This window comes from Dendrobates tinctorius, unplaced genomic scaffold (assembly GCF_039654945.1).
Source record: "Dendrobates tinctorius isolate UK_male_01 unplaced genomic scaffold, ASM3965494v1 ptg000232l, whole genome shotgun sequence".
Lineage (NCBI taxonomy): Eukaryota > Metazoa > Chordata > Amphibia > Anura > Dendrobatidae > Dendrobates > Dendrobates tinctorius.
Genome location: NW_027361899.1, coordinates 20,157,557 through 20,176,622, shown reverse-complemented (window position 1 = coordinate 20,176,622; position 19,066 = coordinate 20,157,557). Strand labels below are relative to the sequence as shown.

At 51.1% G+C, this 19,066-nt stretch overlaps 1 protein-coding gene across 2 annotated transcripts in view; it reads left to right on the top strand.

Annotated features, from left to right (window-relative positions):
• The window catches only part of SUSD4 (sushi domain containing 4), a 103,087-nt gene that overhangs the window by 50,034 nt on the left and 33,987 nt on the right, over positions 1-19,066 (top strand). The window lies entirely within an intron of this gene.

Here is a 19,066-nt window from a genome sequence, read left to right as displayed (position 1 = left end):
ATCATCTCAAAATGAAATTAATGTTAAAAAAAAACCCAACAGAATAAAAATAGGACCCTGCTGTGCTGGACATTATATTACAAAGACGTGAACAAGAAAGCCTCCAGTATCTGTGTCTATGGGTGTCAGTCAGCGCCCAAAAATTACATGTACAGCACTGGGCAAATGATTTAGGCAGGTGGGGAACATGCTGCAAAGTAAGAAGCTTCCAAAAAATAGCAGTGATAATAGTTTATTCTTATCCATTAATAATAATAAGAGAAATGTAAATCCCATCAGTATCTGGTGACCGCCTGTCACCTCCATCATTAGTATCTGGTGACCGCCCGTCACCTCCATCATCAGTATCTGGTGACCGTCAGTTGCCTCCATCATCAGTATTTGGTGACCGACCATCGCCTCCATCATCAGTATCTGGTGACCGACCATCGCCTCCATCATCAGTATTTGGTGACCGACCATCGCCTCCATCATCAGTATCTGGTGACTGCCCGTCACCTCCATCATCAGTATTTGGTGACCGACCATCGCCTCCATCATCAGTATCTGGTGAATGTCAGTTGCCTCCATCATCAGTATTTGGTGACCGACCATCGCCTCCATCATCAGTATTTGGTGACCGTCAGTTGCCTCCATCATCAGTATCTGGTGACCGTCAGTTGCCTCCATCATCAGTATCTGGTGACCGTTAGTTGCCTCCATCATCAGTATCTGGTGTTGATGTTGGGAGTTGTTGTCCGGCTGCAGAATAAGTTTGGAGCCAATCAGGGCTGAGCATGAGCACAGTGAGTGTGTATAGCGGTGACGCACGCTGTGGATGTGACGTCACAGCGCCTCTGAGTCAAACCTACACGGGTGCAATAACAGAGCCAGTGTCCGAATCATCCCCTCCGGGGTTCGGACAGCATGAATCTACAGTCAGGATTCCTTTAAAAGACTTTACTCTTAAGTATAATTCAAGGACTTGGGTTTGTATGCTTTGTTTATGATTTTTTTTCTGCTCCTTAGACCAGAATATCAGACTTCAATCAATAAAATGTGTTTCCTCTACCGCAGGGGTCCCCAACCTGTAGCTCGAGAGCCACGTGTGGCTCGCAGGCCCATGATGTGTGGCTCGCGACTGTCTGCCAGCTTGATCAAGTAGCACCTGGTGTAACAAACAGCTATTAAGAGCAGATCTCCAGATGGTGACTTTTGTGTGTGGTCCTGCACAGAAGAGCAGATCTGAATTTGTGTAAGATAGGAAACCCTGCAACTTGTTGTACTGCCTTGGTGTGATTTCAGTGGAAAAGTTTCTTTCTGTCATCATAGCGGTAATAGGGGTTTCTGGGTGTCACTACTGTGAGTGTGGCTGGATCTGGATGTGGCTCGTGACCCTCCCTCAGTGCTGGATGTGGCTCGTGACCCTCTCTCAGAGCTGGATGTGGCCCTCGACCCTATCTCAGTGGTGGATGTGGCTCTTGACCCTATGTAGGGAGGTGGACTGACCTATGGACCTGTCTGAAGAGGAAAAGTAAATGTAAGATGGACAGTAAATATACTTGATACGAATTTGTATATACTGTACATATGGGGAAACAGCTGGAATTAGGAAGAGATGTATGACTGGGCTTTGGCCACTAGAGGAAGACAAAGAATAGCAGTAAAAAGAGACGGTGCAGTACTGAGGTTTGGCCACTAGAGGGACACAAAAGAAAGCAGGGAAAGTACTTAACAGCAGCTAATGCTTAAAAAAACACAAAGTCATGGTGGGCGGCGTTACGGGGGCTCGGGAGGGGAATTCCCAGGTAAGGGAATAAAAGAGATAGAGAGAGCCCAGAGGGAGAATCCGGTCCAGGAGGAGTTCAGCGCAGCTCAGGAGGAGATGGATGGAAGACGAACTTCGGAAGGGACTGGAAGGAGAGATAGTCAGGGGGTGGCCCTGACAGGATAGCCACAGGACAGAGGAAGCCCAGGGTATCAGATGGACAGACTTGGCCAGGTGAAGCGTTGTGGTGGTAGGTCTAGGGCAGCCACAGTGAAAGAACCGCGAGGGACGTCACTTTAGGAGAGAGAAGGAGGTGAAAAGTACCCAGGCCTGTGTGTACGGAAGCTGTCGTGTTGCTGTGGTCGTCGGGAGGACGGCCAATAAAGAGGACCTGTTGAACGCACATCGGCTTCTGTCTCCAGTCTGTTCGCGGTGAAAAAGGGGCCACCCCCAGTCGGCGCACATACCTACACCTCTCTCAGTGCTGGATGTGGCTTGCGATCCTCTCTCAGAGCTGGATTTGGGTCTTGATCCTCTCTCAGAGCTAGATGTGGCTGGCGACCCTCTCTCAGAGCTGGATGTGGCTCTCAACCCTCTCTCAGAGCTGGATGTGGCTTGCAACCCTCTCTCAGAGCTGGATTTGGGTCTTGATCCTCTCTCAGAGCTAGATGTGGCTGTCGACCCTCTCTCAGAGCTGGATGTGGCTTGCAACCCTCTCTCAGAGCTGGATTTGGGTCTTGATCCTCTCTCAGAGCTAGATGTGGCTGGCGACCCTCTCTCAGAGCTGGATGTGGCTTGCAACCCTCTCTCAGAGCTGGATTTGGGTCTTGATCCTCTCTCAGAGCTAGATGTGGCTGTCAACCCTCTCTCAGAGTTGGATGTGGCTCGCGACCCTCTCTCATAGCTGGATGTGGCTTTCAACCCTCTCTCAGAGCTGGATGTGGCTCGCGACCCTCTCTCAGTGTTCGATGTGGCTTTCGACCCTCTATCAGTGCTGGATGTGGCTCTCTACCCTCTCTCAGAGTTGGATGTGGCTCACGACCCTCTCTCAGAGCTGGATGTGGCTTTCGACCCTCTCTCAGAGCTGGATGTGGCTTTCGACCCTCTCTCAGTGTTCAATGTGGCTCTCGACCCTCTCTCAGAACTGGTTGTGGCTTTCGACTCTCTCTCAGAACTGGTTGTGGCTTTCGACCCTATCTCAGAGCTGGATGTGGCTCACGACCCTCTCTGTGTTCGATGTGGCTCTCGACCCTCTCTAAGTGCTGGATGTGGCTCTCTATCCTCTCTCAGTGCCAGATGTGGCTCTCGTCCCACTCTCAGAGCTGGATGTGGCTCGCGACCCACTCTCAGAGCTGGATGTGACTCGCGACCCTCTCTCAGAGCTGGATGTGGCTCGCGACCCTCTCTCAGAGCTGGATGTGGCTTTCGACCCTCTCAGAGTTGGATATGACTCGCGACCCTCTCTCAGAGCTGGATGTGGCTCTTGACCCTCTCTCAGAACTGGTTGTGGCTTTCGACTCTCTCAGAACTGGTTGTGGCTTTCGACCCTATCTCAGAGCTGGATGTGGCTCACGACCCTCTCTGTGTTCGATGTGGCTCTCGATCCTCTCTCAGTGCTGGATGTGGCTCTCTATCCTCTCAGTGCCAGATGTGGCTCTCGTCCCACTCTCAGAGCTGGATGTGGCTCGCGACCCACTCTCAGAGCTGGATGTGACTCGCGACCCTCTCTCAGAGCTGGATGTGGCTCGCGACCCTCTCTCAGAGCTGGATGTGGCTTTCGACCCTCTCAGAGTTGGATATGACTCGCGACCCTCTCTCAGAGCTGGATGTGGCTCTTGACCCTCTCTCAGAACTGGTTGTGGCTTTCGACTCTCTCAGAACTGGTTGTGGCTTTCGACCCTATCTCAGAGCTGGATGTGGCTCACGACCCTCTCTGTGTTCGATGTGGCTCTCGATCCTCTCTCAGTGCTGGGTGTGGCTCTCTATCCTCACTCAGTGCTGGATGTAGCTCTCTACCCTCTCTCAGTGCTGGATGTGGCTCTCTACCCTCTCTCAGTGCCAGATGTGGCTCTCGACCCTCTCTCAGAGCTGGATGTGGCTCGCGACCCTCTCTCAGAGCTGGATGTGACTCGCGACCCTCTCTCAGAGCTGGATGTGGCTCTCGACCCTCTCTCAGAGCTGGATGTGGCTTTCGACCCTCTCGGAGTTGGATGTGGCTTGCGACCCTCCCTCAGAGCTGGATGTGGCTCTCTAGATCCTCTCTCAGTGCCAGATGTGGCTCTCGACCCTCTCTCAGAGCTGGATGTAGCTTTCGACCCTCTCGGAGTTGGATGTGGCTCGCGACCCTCTCTCAGAGCTGGATCTGGCTCTCTAGATCCTCTCTCAGTGCCAGATGTGGCTCGCGACCCTCTCTCAGAGCTGGATGTGGCTTTCGACCCTCTCAGAGTTGGATGTGGCTCGCGACCCTCTCTCAGAGCTGGATGTGGCTCTCTAGATCCTCTCTCAGTGCCAGATGTGGCTCTCGACCCTCTCTCAGAGCTGGATGCGTCTCTTGAGGTCAGATAGGTTGGGGACCTCTTCTCTACCGTATAGCAGACATCAGTCCCCAGGTCTGTAGCGAACGGCTCTGCATGGAAAGCTGCATTACGGAAGGATATTGACAAGGAAATTTAGTTGCATTTCATTACCTTTCCCCGGTGCAGCAGAGGACTGCGCTGCTCTTTAGCTGATGATCGACTGTGCACATTAATGGGCGACTTGAAAGAGAATTATTGTAAATCTGATTTAGCGTGGAAAGTTCCAGGATAATTGAAAACTTTAGAACGCGGCAGAAACAAACTAAATAGTAAAAGTGCATTTATTGCTAGAATAACTCCCTAAAAACACTGCGAGAAAAGATCCCACCATAAACAATAGTGCCAGCGGAGTGCCCCCAAAATGGTTATTAGAAGTGTGTCTCTTTAACCCCTTCACGATGGGGTCAATTTCCGTTTTTGCGTCTTCGTTTTTTTCCTCCCTCACCATTTGTGTGATAATTGTACTTTTGAATGACACTATTTATTTTACCACATGGAAAACAGGGAAAAATCCCAAGGGGGGAGAAATTGTGAAAACCCCCCCCACAATTCTGACATTGTATTGTAGTTTTTATGAGGTGCACTTGGCGATACCAAACAAGTCCATTATTTTATTATTTTAGTGATGAATATAAAATCAGAAATTTGCAAAAAGAAATTTGTGGGGCCGGGGTTATGTCGGCATTTTCCGAGACCCGTATCGTTTTTATTTTTCAGTCGATGGAGCTGTGTGATGGAACAAGATGGCTTTTTATGGATTCCATTTTGGGATAGATGTGACGTTTTAATCGCTTGTTACAGCAGATTTTATGGAATTGCAGCAACCAAAAAAGCATCATTTTGGCGTTCTTGATTTTTTTTCATTTATGATGTTTAACAAGTGGGTAAATTATTTTTAGATTTTGATAGGTCGCAATTTTCTGATTTTTTTTATTATATTTATTTTCAATGGAGGGAAAAGGGTGTGATTTGAACTTTTTCCTCCAGCTGTCATAGCAACCCATCAGTGACCCATGATCACATCACGGGCGCGCCGATGTGCGCGTGGATTGATGAGCGCTCATACCAACGCATGTTAAATGCTTCAGAGTTTGACAATAGCATGTAACAGGTTAATAATCGCGGGCGGAGCTCCACTCCACCCGCGATTGTTAGAAGCAGGTCATTGCTGTAACACACAGCCATGATCTGCCGGCTATGGGGGCTCCATATACCCACTTCAGACTTTTGCCATACATGAACGGCGCATGTTGTGAAGGGATTAAAAGTAGCATTTTCTATGAAAGTGCCAGACGAGACCCCTCATTCATTAATAATGCCACCTATACAAGCAGTGCCAGAAGAATTACTGTAATTCACATCTCCTCCTGGACATGCTCCTGCAAGGTTTGTTCCTGTTACCAGGCTCTGCTGTACTCAACCTGTGGGTGGCGCTGGTGATAGAGAAGACTCTAGAAGTTTTGGGCAGCACAGACTTTGTCCAACCACAGAAACAAGGGAAGGGCTGCCACTAGGAATTTTGGGGCTCCATACAGGCAAAATTTTTGGGACCCCCTTGAGACTCTGCCCAGGCTCCTCCCCAACCCCTCGAACTGTCCACGGTCCCACCGCCCTCTCTTGGAAAAACTCCACTTCTCACCAATCGCACACTAACAGTTCCAATCACCAGATCACACTTATAGTCAGCAGGTTTTGTTTTGGCCAAAAGATTTTTTAAGCTGCCACCATGACAAGGGAGACTCTTTTGGCCGAGCTCTACTCTACTCTAACCTATTAATCATTTGTTTCAGGATAGGAAAAATGTGGTCAGACAATCCGCGCTGCGAATCACTACACACTCGGATTATTAATACAGTGGTCTTTATTCTACGCGTTTCAGAGTCTCACAGAACTCCTTCCTTGAAAGCTTGCAATGTGTTACTATCTTATCAGTTAGCCTTAAAAGGTATCAACCACTGAGGACTACCTACATAATAGTAACAGAAGTATGTCCCCCTACACAATAGTAACAGAAGAGTGCCCCCTACATAATAGTAACAGAAGCGTGCCCCCTACACAATAGTAACAGAGGAGTGCCCCCTACATAATAGTAACAGAGGAGTGCCCCCTACATAATAGTAACAGAAGCGTGCCCCCTACACAATAGTAACAGAGGAGTGCCCCCTACATAATAGTAACAGAGGAGTGCCCCCTACATAATAGTAACAGAGGAGTGCCCCCTACATAATAGTAACAGAGGAGTGCCCCCTACAAATAGTAACAGAGGAGTGCCCCCTACATAATAGTAACAGAGGAGTGCCCCCTACATAATAGTAACAGAGGAGTGCCCCCTACACAATAGTAACAGAAGAGTGCCCCCTACATAATAGTAACAGAAGCGTGCCCCCTACACAATAGTAACAGAGGAGTGCCCCCTACATAATAGTAACAGAGGAGTGCCCCCTACATAATAGTAACAGAAGCGTGCCCCCTACACAATAGTAACAGAGGAGTGCCCCCTACATAATAGTAACAGAGGAGTGCCCCCTACATAATAGTAACAGAGGAGTGCCCCCTACATAATAGTAACAGAGGAGTGCCCCCTACAAATAGTAACAGAGGAGTGCCCCCTACATAATAGTAACAGAGGAGTGCCCCCTACATAATAGTAACAGAGGAGTGCCCCCTACACAATAGTAACAGAAGAGTGCCCCCTACATAATAGTAACAGAAGAGTGCCCCCTACACAATAGTAACAGAAGAGTGCCCCCTACATAATAGTAACAGAGGAGTGCCCCCTACATAATAGTAACAGAGGAGTGCCCCCTACAAATAGTAACAGAGGAGTGCCCCCTACATAATAGTAACAGAGGAGTGCCCCCTACATAATAGTAACAGAGGAGTGCCCCCTACAAATAGTAACAGAAGCGTGCCCCCCTACGCAATAGTAACAGAAGAGTGCCCCCTACATAATAGTAACAGAAGAGTGCCCCCTACACAATAGTAACAGAAGAGTGCCCCCTACATAATAGTAACAGAAGAGTGCCCCCTACACAATAGTAACAGAAGTATGTCCCCCTACACAATAGTAACAGAAGAGTGCCCCCTACATAATAGTAACAGAAGAGTGTCCCCCTACACAATAGTAACAGAAGAGTGCCCCCCTACACAATAGTAACAGAAGAGTGGCCCCCTACACAATAGTAACAGAAGAGTGCCCCCTACACAATAGTAACAGAAGAGTGCCCCCTACATAATAGTAACAGAAGCGTGCCCCCTACATAATAGTAACAGAAGAGTGCCCCCTACATAATAGTAACAGAGGAGTGCCCCCTACATAATAGTAACAGAGGAGTGCCCCCTACACAATAGTAACAGAAGAGTGCCCCCTACATAATAGTAACAGAAGCGTGCCCCCTACATAATAGTAACAGAAGAGTGTCCCCCTACATAATAGTAACAGAGGAGTGCCCCCTACACAATAGTAACAGAAGAGTGCCCCCTACATAATAGTAACAGAAGAGTGCCCCCCTACACAATAGAAACAGAAGTATGTCCCCCTACACAATAGTAACAGAAGAGTGCCCCCTACATAATAGTAACAGAAGAGTGCCCCCCTACACAATAGAAACAGAAGTATGTCCCCCTACACAATAGTAACAGAAGAGTGCCCCCTACACAATAGTAACAGAAGTATGTCCCCCTACACAATAGTAACAGAAGAGTGCCCCCTACACAATAGTAACAGAAGAGTGCCCCCTACATAATAGTAACAGAAGCGTGCCCCCTACACAATAGTAACAGAAGTATGTCCCCGTACATATTAGTAACAGAAGCGTGCCCCCTACATAATAGTAACAGAAGTATGTCCCCCTACATAATAGTAACAGAAGAGTGCCCCCTACATAATAGTAACAGAAGTATGTCCCCGTACATATTAGTAACAGAAGAGTGCCCCCTACACAATAGTAACAGAAGAGTGCCCCCTACATAATAGTAACAGAAGTATGTCCCCCTACATAATAGTAACAGAAGAGTGCCCCCCTATGCAATAGTAATAGAAGAGTGCCTCCCTACATAATAGTAACAGAAGAGTGTCCCCCTACATAATAGTAACAGAAGTATGTCCCCGTACTTAATAGTAACAGAAGAGTGCCCCCCTACACAATAGTAACAGAAGAGTGCCCCCCTACACAATAGTAATAGAAGAGTGCCCCCTACATAATAGTAACAGAAGTATCAACGATTTAGATGAAGGAATTGAGAGTAAACTGATTAAATTTGTTGATGACACAAAGCTAGGAGGGATAGCTAATACTAGAGAAGCGAGAGAGAGGATTCAAAAAGATTTAAATAAACTGGAGAAGTGGGCAGCAACTAACAGAATGGTTTTTAACAGGGAAAAATGCAAAGTACTACATCTGGGCAATAAAAATGAAAAAAGCATATACAGAATGGGAGGAATAGGGCTAAGCAACAGCACATGTGAAAAAGACTTGGGTGGTATACTAATAGATCACAGACTGAATATGAGTCAACAGTGTGATGCAGCAGCAAAAAAGGCAAATGCAATTCTAGGATGTATTAACAGAAGCATACAGTCTAGATCACATGAAGTCATTATTGCCCTCTACTCCTCTTTGGTCAGACCTCATCTGGAATACTTTGTCCAGTTTTGGGCACCACATATTAAAAAAGACATCAACAAACTGGAGCAAGTTCAGAAAAGAGCGACCAGAATGGTGACCGGTCTGCAAACCCTGTCTTATGAGGAAAGGTTGCAGGATTTGGGAATGTTTAGTTTGCAAAAGAGAAGACTGAGAGGAGACTTAATAGCTGTCTACAAATATCTCAAGGGCTGTCACATTGTAGAAGGATCATCTTTATTCTCATTTGCACAAGGAAAGACTAGAAGCAATGGGATGAAACTGAATGGGAGGAGACACAGATTAGATATTAGAAAAAACTTTTTGGCAGTTGGAGTGATCAATGAGTGGAACAGGCTGCCACGAGAAGTGGTGAGTTCTCCTTCAATGGAAGTCTTCAAACAGAGGCTGGACAGACATCTGACTGGGATGATTTAGCGAATCCTGCTTTGAGCAGGGGGTTGGACCAGATGGCCCAGGAGGTCCTTTCCAACTCTATGATTCTATGATTCTATGAAGTATACCCCCCTACACAATAGTAACAGAAGAGTGTCCCCCTACATACAGTAATAGTAACAGAAGAGTGCCCCCCTACGCAATAATAACAGAAGAGTGTCTCCCTACACAATAGTAACAGAAGATTGTATCCCATAATGCCATGTCACTAATTACAGACATAACTTTATGTAGCTGTAGCTCTTCAACCTATCACTAACGTCCGGTACCTTCCCTTCTGCTTTCAAACATGCCACAATCACACCTATCCTTAAAAAGCCAACCCTCGACCCAACCGCTATGTCCAGCTATCGCCCAATATCATTGCTCCCATTCGCTTCCAAACTCCTGGAACAGCACGTCCATGCTGAACTTTCCTCCCACCTATCGTCTAACTTGCTCTTTGACAATCTACAATCTGGTTTCCGCCCCCATCACTCCACTGAGACAGCCCTGACCAAAATTACTAACGACCTACTTACAGCCAAATCAAATGGACAATACTCTATACTCCTGCTTCTAGACCTGTCCTCTGCATTCGACACAGTTGACCACTGCCTCCTACTACAGATCCTCTCCTCCTTCGGCATCAAAGGCCTTTCCCTATCCTGGATCTCCTCATACCTTTCCAATCGCACATTCAGCGTCTCCCACTCCCACACTACCTCCTCATCCCACCCTCTCTCTGTTGGAGTCACCCAAGGCTCTGTTTTAGGACACCTCCTCTTCTCAATCTATACACTTGGCCTGGGGCAACTCATAAAGTCCCACGGATTCCACTACCACCTTTATGCTGATGACACCCAGATCTACATCTCTGGCCCAGACGTCACCTCTCTGCTGTCCAGAATCCCAGAGTGTCTATCAGCCATATCCTCCTTCTTCTCCTCTCGTTTCCTCAAGCTCAATGTGGACAAATCTGAACCCATCATCTTTCCCCCATCTCTCAGATCTTCCTTACCCGACCTAGCTATAAAAATTAATGACATCACACTTTCCCCAGTAACGGAAGTCAGCTGCCTCGGAGTAACCTTTGACTCTGCCCTGTCCTTCAAACCGCACATCCAAGCTCTTTCTACCTCCTGCCGCCTCCAGCTCAAAAATATTTCCAGAATCCGTCCTTTCCTCCACCCTCAGTCTACTAAAATGCTTGTGCATGCCCTCATCATCTCCCGCCTCGACTACTGCAACATCCTTTTCTGTGGTCTCCCTGCTAACATCCTCGCACCTCTCCAGTCCATCCTTAACTCTGCCGCCCGACTAATTCATCTCTTTCCTCGCTACTCCTCCGCTTCTCCCCTCTGCAAATCTCTTCACTGGCTCCCATTCCCTCAGCGTATCCAGTTCAAATTACTAATACTGACCTACAAGGCCATCTATAACCTGTCTCCCCCATATGTCTCTGAACTAATCTCTCAATACCTTCCCTCACGTAATCTCCGGTCCTCCCAAGACCTCCTTCTCTCCTCCACACTTATTCACTCCTCACCCAACCGCCTCCAAGACTTCTCCCGAATAGCCCCCATCCTATGGAATTCCCTGCCCCAACAAGTCCGACTATCAACCACATTTGGATCCTTCAGACGGAATCTGAAAACCCACCTCTTCAAGAAAGCCTACAGCCTGCAATGACCCCGCTACCTCCTTCTCTCTCACCACTACCCAGGCCCGGATTGGCAATATAACCAACCGGGCATTTTCCCGCTGGGCCGCTGTCTCGTGGGCCGCGGGCGGCAGCGCCCGATCATCTGGCCGCTTGCCAGCGGCTGCGGCCACTGTTGCTCCTGCCGCCGGCCCTCTGCGGGCATGGCGTTGATTGTTTCCAAGTTCCTCCCGCACTGCAGGGAGATAAGCCGCCACGCCCCCCCTCGCACCCCATCCTCGCCGTAGCATGAGACCCCCTCCCCCCCGCAGCCACTCACAGCGTCGCACTCGCTTGCCTGCTGGCTCTGTTCGCAGGACCTGTGATGAGGTCACAGGAGGGGAGGAGTCAGGGGGTCACAACATGATCAGGAGCCTTTGTCCAGACCCCCGATCATGTCACCCCTGACTCCGCCCCTCCTGTGACCTCATCACAGGTCCTGTGCGCTCAGCCTTGCCTCTACCGTCTGCAAGACTCTGCTTTGCTGTTGTCATGGTGCTGCTTGAGGTAAGTATGTGTGGGGTCAGGATTTACAGTGTGGATGTAGCAGAGCTGTGTGTGTATGAGGTGTACGGAGCGGAGCCGCGTGTGTACGAGGTGTACGGAGCGGAGCCGCGTGTGTACGAGGTGTACGGAGCGGAGCCGCGTGTGTACGAGGTGTACGGAGCGGAGCCGCGTGTGTGCGAGGTGTACGAAGCGGAGCCGCGTGTGTGCGAGGTGTACGGAGCGGAGCCGCGCGTGTACGAGGTGTACGGAGCGGAGCCGCGCGTGTGCGAGGTGTACGGAGAGGAGCCGCGCGTGTGCGAGGTGTACGGAGAGGAGCCGCGCGTGTGCGAGGTGTACGGAGCGGAGCCGCGCGTGTGCGAGGTGTACGGAGAGGAGCCGCGCGTGTGCGAGGTGTACGGAGAGGAGCCGCGCGTGTGCGAGGTGTACGGAGCGGAGCCGCGCGTGTGCGAGGTGTACGGAGAGGAGCCGCGCGTGTGCGAGGTGTACGGAGAGGAGCCGCGCGTGTGCGAGGTGTATGGAGCGGAGCCGCGCGTGTGCGAGGTGTACGGAGAGGAGCCGCGCGTGTGCGAGGTGTACGGAGAGGAGCCGCGCGTGTGCGAGGTGTACGGAGAGGAGCCGCGCGTGTGCGAGGTGTACGGAGAGGAGCCGCGCGTGTGCGAGGTGTACGGAGAGGAGCCGCGCGTGTGCGAGGTGTACGGAGCGGAGCCGCGCGTGTGCGAGGTGTACGGAGCGGAGCCGCGCGTGTGCGATGTGTACGGAGAGGAGCCGCGTGTACGAGGTGTACGGAGCGGAGCCGCGTGTGTGCGAGGTGTACGGAGAGGAGCCGCGCGTGTGCGAGGTGTACGGAGAGGAGCCGCGCGTGTGCGAGGTGTACGGAGAGGAGCCGCGCGTGTGCGAGGTGTACGGAGCGGAGCCGCGCGTGTGCGAGGTGTACGGAGCGGAGCCGCGCGTGTGCGAGGTGTACGGAGCGGAACCGCGCGTGTGCGAGGTGTACGGAGAGGAGCCGCGCGTGTGCGAGGTGTACGGAGAGGAGCCGCGCGTGTGCGAGGTGTACGGAGAGGAGCCGCGCGTGTGCGAGGTGTACGGAGAGGAGCCGCGCGTGTGCGAGGTGTACGGAGAGGAGCCGCGCGTGTGCGAGGTGTACGGAGAGGAGCCGCGCGTGTGCGAGGTGTACGGAGAGGAGCCGCGCGTGTGCGAGGTGTACGGAGAGGAGCCGCGCGTGTGCGAGGTGTACGGAGAGGAGCCGCGCGTGTGCGAGGTGTACGGAGAGGAGCCGCGCGTGTGCGAGGTGTACGGAGCGGAGCCGCGCGTGTGCGAGGTGTACGGAGAGGAGCCGCGCGTGTGCGAGGTGTACGGAGAGGAGCCGCGCGTGTGCGAGGTGTACGGAGAGGAGCCGCGCGTGTGCGAGGTGTACGGAGAGGAGCCGCGCGTGTGCGAGGTGTACGGAGAGGAGCCGCGCGTGTGCGAGGTGCACGGAGCGGAGCCGCGCGTGTGCGAGGTGCACGGAGCGGAGCCGCGCGTGTACGATGTGTACGGAGAGGAGCCGCGTGTACGAGGTGTACGGAGCGGAGCCGCGTGTGTGCGAGGTGTACGGAGCGGAGCAGCGTGTGTGCGAGGTGTACGGAGCGGAGCCGCGTGTACGAGGTGTACGGAGCGGAGCCGCGTGTGTGCGAGGTGTACGGAGCGGAGCCGCGTGTGTACGAGGTGTACGGAGCGGAGCCGTGTGTACGAGGTGTACGGAGCGGAGCCGCGGGTGTACGGAGAGGAGCAGCGCGTGTACGAGGTGTACGGAGAGGAGCCGCGCGTGTACGAGGTGTACGGAGCGGAGCCGCGCGTGTACGAGGTGTACGGAGCGGAGCCGCGCGTGTACGAGGTGTACGGAGAGGAGCCGCGCGTGTACGAGGTGTACGGAGAGGAGCCGCGTGTGTACGAGGTGTACGGAGCGGAGCCGCGCGTGTACGAGGTGTACGGAGAGGAGCCGCGCGTGTACGAGGTGTACGGAGAGGAGCCGCGCGTGTACGAGGTGTACGGAGAGGAGCCGTGTGTACGGAGCGGAGCCGTGTGTGTGTACGAGGTGTACGGAGCGGAGCCGCGCGTGTACGAGGTGTACGGAGAGGAGCCGCGTGTGTACGAGGTGTACGGAGAGGAGCCGCGTGTGTACGAGGTGTATGGAGCGGAGCCGCGCGTGTACGGAGAGGAGCCGCGCGTGTACGAGGTGTACGGAGAGGAGCCGCGCGTGTACGAGGTGTACGGAGAGGAGCCGCGCGTGTACGAGGTGTACGGAGAGGAGCCGTGTGTACGAGGTGGAGCCGCGCGTGTACGAGGTGTATGGAGAGGAGCCGTGTGTACGAGGTGTACGGAGAGGAGCCGCGTGTGTACGAGGTGTACGGAGAGGAGCCGCGTGTGTACGAGGTGTACGGAGCGGAGCCGCGCGTGTACGGAGAGGAGCCGCGCGTGTACAAGGTGTACGGAGAGGAGCCGCGCGTGTACGAGGTGTACGGAGAGGAGCCACGCGTGTACGAGGTGTACGGAGATTAGCCGCGCTTGTACGAGGTGTACGGAGAGGAGCCTTGTGTACGGAGCGGAGCCGTGTGTGTGTACGAGGTGGAGCCGCGCGTGTACGAGGTGTACGGAGCGGAGCCGCGCGTGTACGAGGTGTACGGAGAGGAGCCGTGTGTACGAGGTGTACGTAAAGGAGCCGCGTGTGTACGGAGAGGAGCCGCGTGTGTACGAGGTGTACGGAGAGGAGCCGCGTGTGTACGAGGTGTATGGAGCGTAGCCGTGCGTGTACGGAGAGGAGCCGCGCGTGTACGAGGTGTACGGAGAGGAGCCGCGCGTGTACGAGATGTACGGAGAGGAGCCGCGCGTGTACGAGGTGTACGGAGAGGAGCCGCGCGTGTACGGAGAGGAGCCGCACGTATACGAGGTGTACGGAGAGGAGCCGCGCGTGTACGAGGTGTACGGAGAGGAGCCGTGTGTACGAGGTGGAGCCGCGCGTGTACGAGGTGTACGGAGCGGAGCCGCGCGTGTACGAGGTGTACGGAGAGGAGCCGTGTGTACGAGGTGGAGCCGCGCGTGTACGAGGTGTACGGAGCGGAGCCGCGCGTGTACGAGGTGTACGGAGCGGAGCCGCGCGTGTACGAGGTGTACGGAGAGGAGCCGCGTGTGTACGAGGTGTACGGAGATGAGCCGCGCGTGTACGAGGTGTACGGAGCGGAGCCGCGCGTGTACGAGGTGTACGGAGAGGAGCCGCGCGTGTTCGAGGTGTACGGAGAGCAGCCGTGTGTACGAGGTGTACGGAGAGGAGCCGCGCGTGTACGGAGAGGAGCCGTGTGTACGGAGCAGAGCCGTGTGTGTGTACGAGGTGGAGCCGCGCGTGTACGAGATGTACGGAGCGGAGCCGTGTGTGTGTACGAGGTGGAGCTGCGCGTGTACGAGGTGTACGGAGAGGAGCCGTGTGTGTATGAGGTGTACGGAGCGGAGCCGTGTGTGTACGAGGTGGACAGAGTGGAGCCGTGTTTGTACGAGGTGTACGGCGCAGAGCCGTGTGTGTATGAGGTGTACGGAGAGGAGCCGTGTGTACGAGGTGTACGGAGAGGAGCCGTGTGTGTACGGAGTGGAGCCAAGTGTGTATGAAGCATACAAAGTGGGCTTTTCCCACGGACACAGGAGTACACGGCGGAGCCCCGAGGAGCATTTTAAAACACACACATGATGTTCCACCTGAAGTGATGTGCTGGAAGCTGACCTGAAATGAGATAATTTCTTGAGGAGATTGTGACGGAACCAGGAATGCTTCAGATCCATCACCGTGTCCTCCTCCGACAGCGCAGACAGCAGGATCGCCTTGGAATCGGGGATGCCGGCCATGTGAGCGGATCATGATAGGTCCTGCACCTGGAGGCTCAGGTGGGCACTACAATGGGAGCCGGGCTGCTATAGTATCTTTGTAGAATCTTTCTTTATTTCTTTCTCTCTTTTTCTTTCTCTCTCTGTTCTTTCTTTCTTTCTCTCTGTTCTTCCCCTCTTTCTTTCTTTTTCTTTCCTCTCTTTCTCTCTGTTCTTTCTTTCTTTTCTTTACTTCTTTCTTTCTCTCTCTGTTCTTTCTCTGTCTCTCTCTGTTCTTTCTTTCTTTCCCCTCTTTCTTTCTCTCTCTGTTCTTTCTCTGTCTCTCACTGTTCTTTCTTTCTTTCCCCTCTTTCTTTCTCTCTCTGTTCTTTCTTTGTCTCTCACTGTTCTTTCTTTCTTTCCCCTTTCTTTCTCGCTCTCTCTGTTTTCTTTTTTCTCTCTCTCTCTGTTTTCTCTCTTCCTTAGTGCCAGTCAGTGTGCCCATAATGCCAGCCACTGTGCCCTCAGTACCAGTCAGTATGATCAGCAGTGCTAAATGGGTGCGATTAGGTGTGGACATGGGTGTGACTAGTTGTGAAATGGGTGTGGCTGGGCATGGCCAAAATTTGCAGTCTTTGTCCATCTTTCCCTTCTTCAAAAGTTGGGAGGTATGATAGGGGCGGCTATGACCAGGGGGTCTGGTTGCCCAATAGAGAGCAGTTCTGCCAGGAATTCTGTAATCATGCATACAAAAGGGGACAGAGATTTGGGAGGAGTACTGTACCTAAAAGCAATAAATAGGACTGAGCTGAAACACTGGGCACAGCTCTGACTACATGTTATATAGTCGTGTTAATCTCCTCTCACTTCTTGTAAACTACAAGTGTACAAAGATATTATATAGTCACCATGTGACTAGTGGGCCTGTGTAACTTCAAATGCCAGGGCTGAATTTTAGTCCCAGTCCGGCCCTGCCACTACCGGTGATATCACCTCAACCAACACCGGAACTGCTGCAACCCACCAGCCTACTGTCTCCTTCCCCACCATCCTGTAGCATGTAAGCCCGAAAGAGCAGCATCCTCTCCCCTCTGTATCAGTCTGTGATTGTAAATTTGTTTACTGTAAGTGATATCTGTAATTTGTATGTAACCCCTTCTCATGTACAGCACCAAGGAATCAATGGTGCTATATAAATAAATAATAATAAATAATAATAACAGCTGTTTCTTTTCCAACCTTTCCAACTATGTATGTAACTATCCACAGTGTTAGGACGCGCGTCAGTGCGACATGAGGATTTTTTTTTTAATTTTTATTTATTTTACTCATTTATATAGCGCCATTAATTCCACATCACTTTACAAACATTATTGGCTTCACTTTTTTTTATTTAAAATTCAACCATAATTTGGAATTGAAAATTGAAAAAATGGGCAAAATAGTTTTGTAGAAATCCTTCATGAATCCCCTTCTCCGGCGATGTTCTAGGCTCGTTGGTCTTTTTTTTTTAATTTTCTAAGGGATCATTATTTTTAATGTTTTCAATAGTCAACTCCCCAGTACCGGACGCAGCTAGCACCATGATGTGACCAATAGGACATGGAAACGTCGCAAAAAAAATACCGGGAGGAATGGAAAATGTAATTACATTTGAAGCCCTTTAAAAAAAAACAAGTACTGCATATAGGATTTCTCCACTAGACCAGTATATGGGCACCATATGGTGGTTTTATAAATCCTTAAAATTACATAATCTGCAAACAAAACAGCGAGGATCAGTGTTTTTTTTATTACTATTATAAATAGGAAATTAATAATTGTATGGAAATTGGATGGATTTATAAAACTTAATATAGGGTAAATTAAAAAAAACAATAAAGGTGAGTGATTAACTGAGCTGGTAATGTTCTGCCCTGCAGTGACTGTCAGCGTCACAATACAAGGTCTGTATGAGGTGGGCGGACAGGAAAAAGATTCATTATGTTAGAGAGGCTTGACAACGGCTTCCATTTTTTTTTTTCGCATTTTATTCATTTAGCAGCGGTAACTCGGAGGCTCGTTCCGTGCAGAGCGGCATAAATAAACGCACGACTTCTGCAAGAATTCGCCAATTATGAACTTAGTATCGATTTCATTTGTTCGGCTCTATTTATGTAACAGTCCATCTTTCGCTCACCGAGAACCCGAGACACAAAGTTTCCTTCCCTCTAATCTTCCTGCCAATTTATTTGGCTCAAATTAGTCCATTTCTGCAGGAGTCCTTCTAGCAAATGGAAGAAAACACTAAAGAACAAAGGTATTAAATTGGAGTCCGGAGTGAGACTGTTTTTATTTTTACATTACGGGCCTAATTTGCTAAAATAAGAATACAAATATTAAAGGGACATGAAATATAATAAACCCCCAAAGATCATATAAAGTATCCAGAAACCTCCTTCAAGGTAATTTTCTCCGCTCCTCCTTCCGTATGTCTAATCGAACCTCTCACTTTCTGTAAGGCGACTGACTGTAGCAGGAGCCCTCCCCCACGTTTCTGTCTGCAGTGTGAACCCGGGCACATTGAGCTTTCGTTTCATGTGTGCATGAAATGTAGAAAATGCACAAATAACATAAAAAATATCTGGAAATTTTCTCCAAGCCATTTTCTCCACTCCTCACAAGTGTCAAGTCAAACCTATGTCTTGCTGTAAGACAACTGACTGTGAGAGGAGAGGAGGGGGCTGCAGCTGCAGTTTCTCACTTCGTGCCTGTGACTTCTGACTGTGAGAGGGGAGGAGGGGGCTGCAGCTGCAGTTTCTTTAATTGTTTCTGTGACTGTCAGCTGTTTGAGAGGAAGAGGGGGTTGAGGCTGCAGTTTCTTCATTCCTGTGACTGCTGGCTGTGAGAGGGGAGGATGGGGCTGCAGCTGCAGTTTCTCACTTTGTGCCTGTGACTTCTGACTGTGAGAGGGGAGGAGGGGGCTGCAGCTGCAGTTTCTCACTTTGTGCCTGTGACTTCTGACTGTGAGAGGGGAGGAGGGGGCTGCAGCTGCAGTTTCTTTAATTGTTTCTGTGACTGTCAGCTGTTTGAGAGGAAGAGGGGGTTGAGGCTGCAGTTTCTTCATTCCTGTGACTGCTGGCTGTGAGAGGGGAGGATGGGGCTGCAGCAGCAGTTTCTCACTTTGTGCCTGTGACTTCTGACTGTGAGGGGAGGAGGGGGCTGCAGCTGCAGTTTCTCACTTTGTGCCTGTGACTTCTGACTGTGAGAGGGGAGGAGGGGGCTGCAGCTGCAGTTTCTTTAATTGTTTCTGTGACTGTCAGCTGTTTGAGAGGAAGAGGGGGTTGAGGCTGCAGTTTCTTTATTCCTGTGACTGCTGGCTGTGAGAGGGGAGGATGGGGCTGCAGCTGCAGTTTCTCGCTTTGTGCCTGTGACTGCTGGCTGTGAGAGGGGAGGAGGGAGCTGAGGCTGCAGTTTCTTTCTGTTTGTGACTGCCAGCTTTGAGAGGGGAGGAGGGGGCTGCAGCTGCAGTTTCTGGCTTTTTGCCTGTGACTTCTAGCTGTTAGAGGGGAGGAGGGGGCTGCAGCTGCAGTTTCTTTCTTTACGCCTGTGACTGCTGACTGTGAAAGGGGAGGAGGGGGTTGAAGCTGCAGTTTCTTTGTGCCTG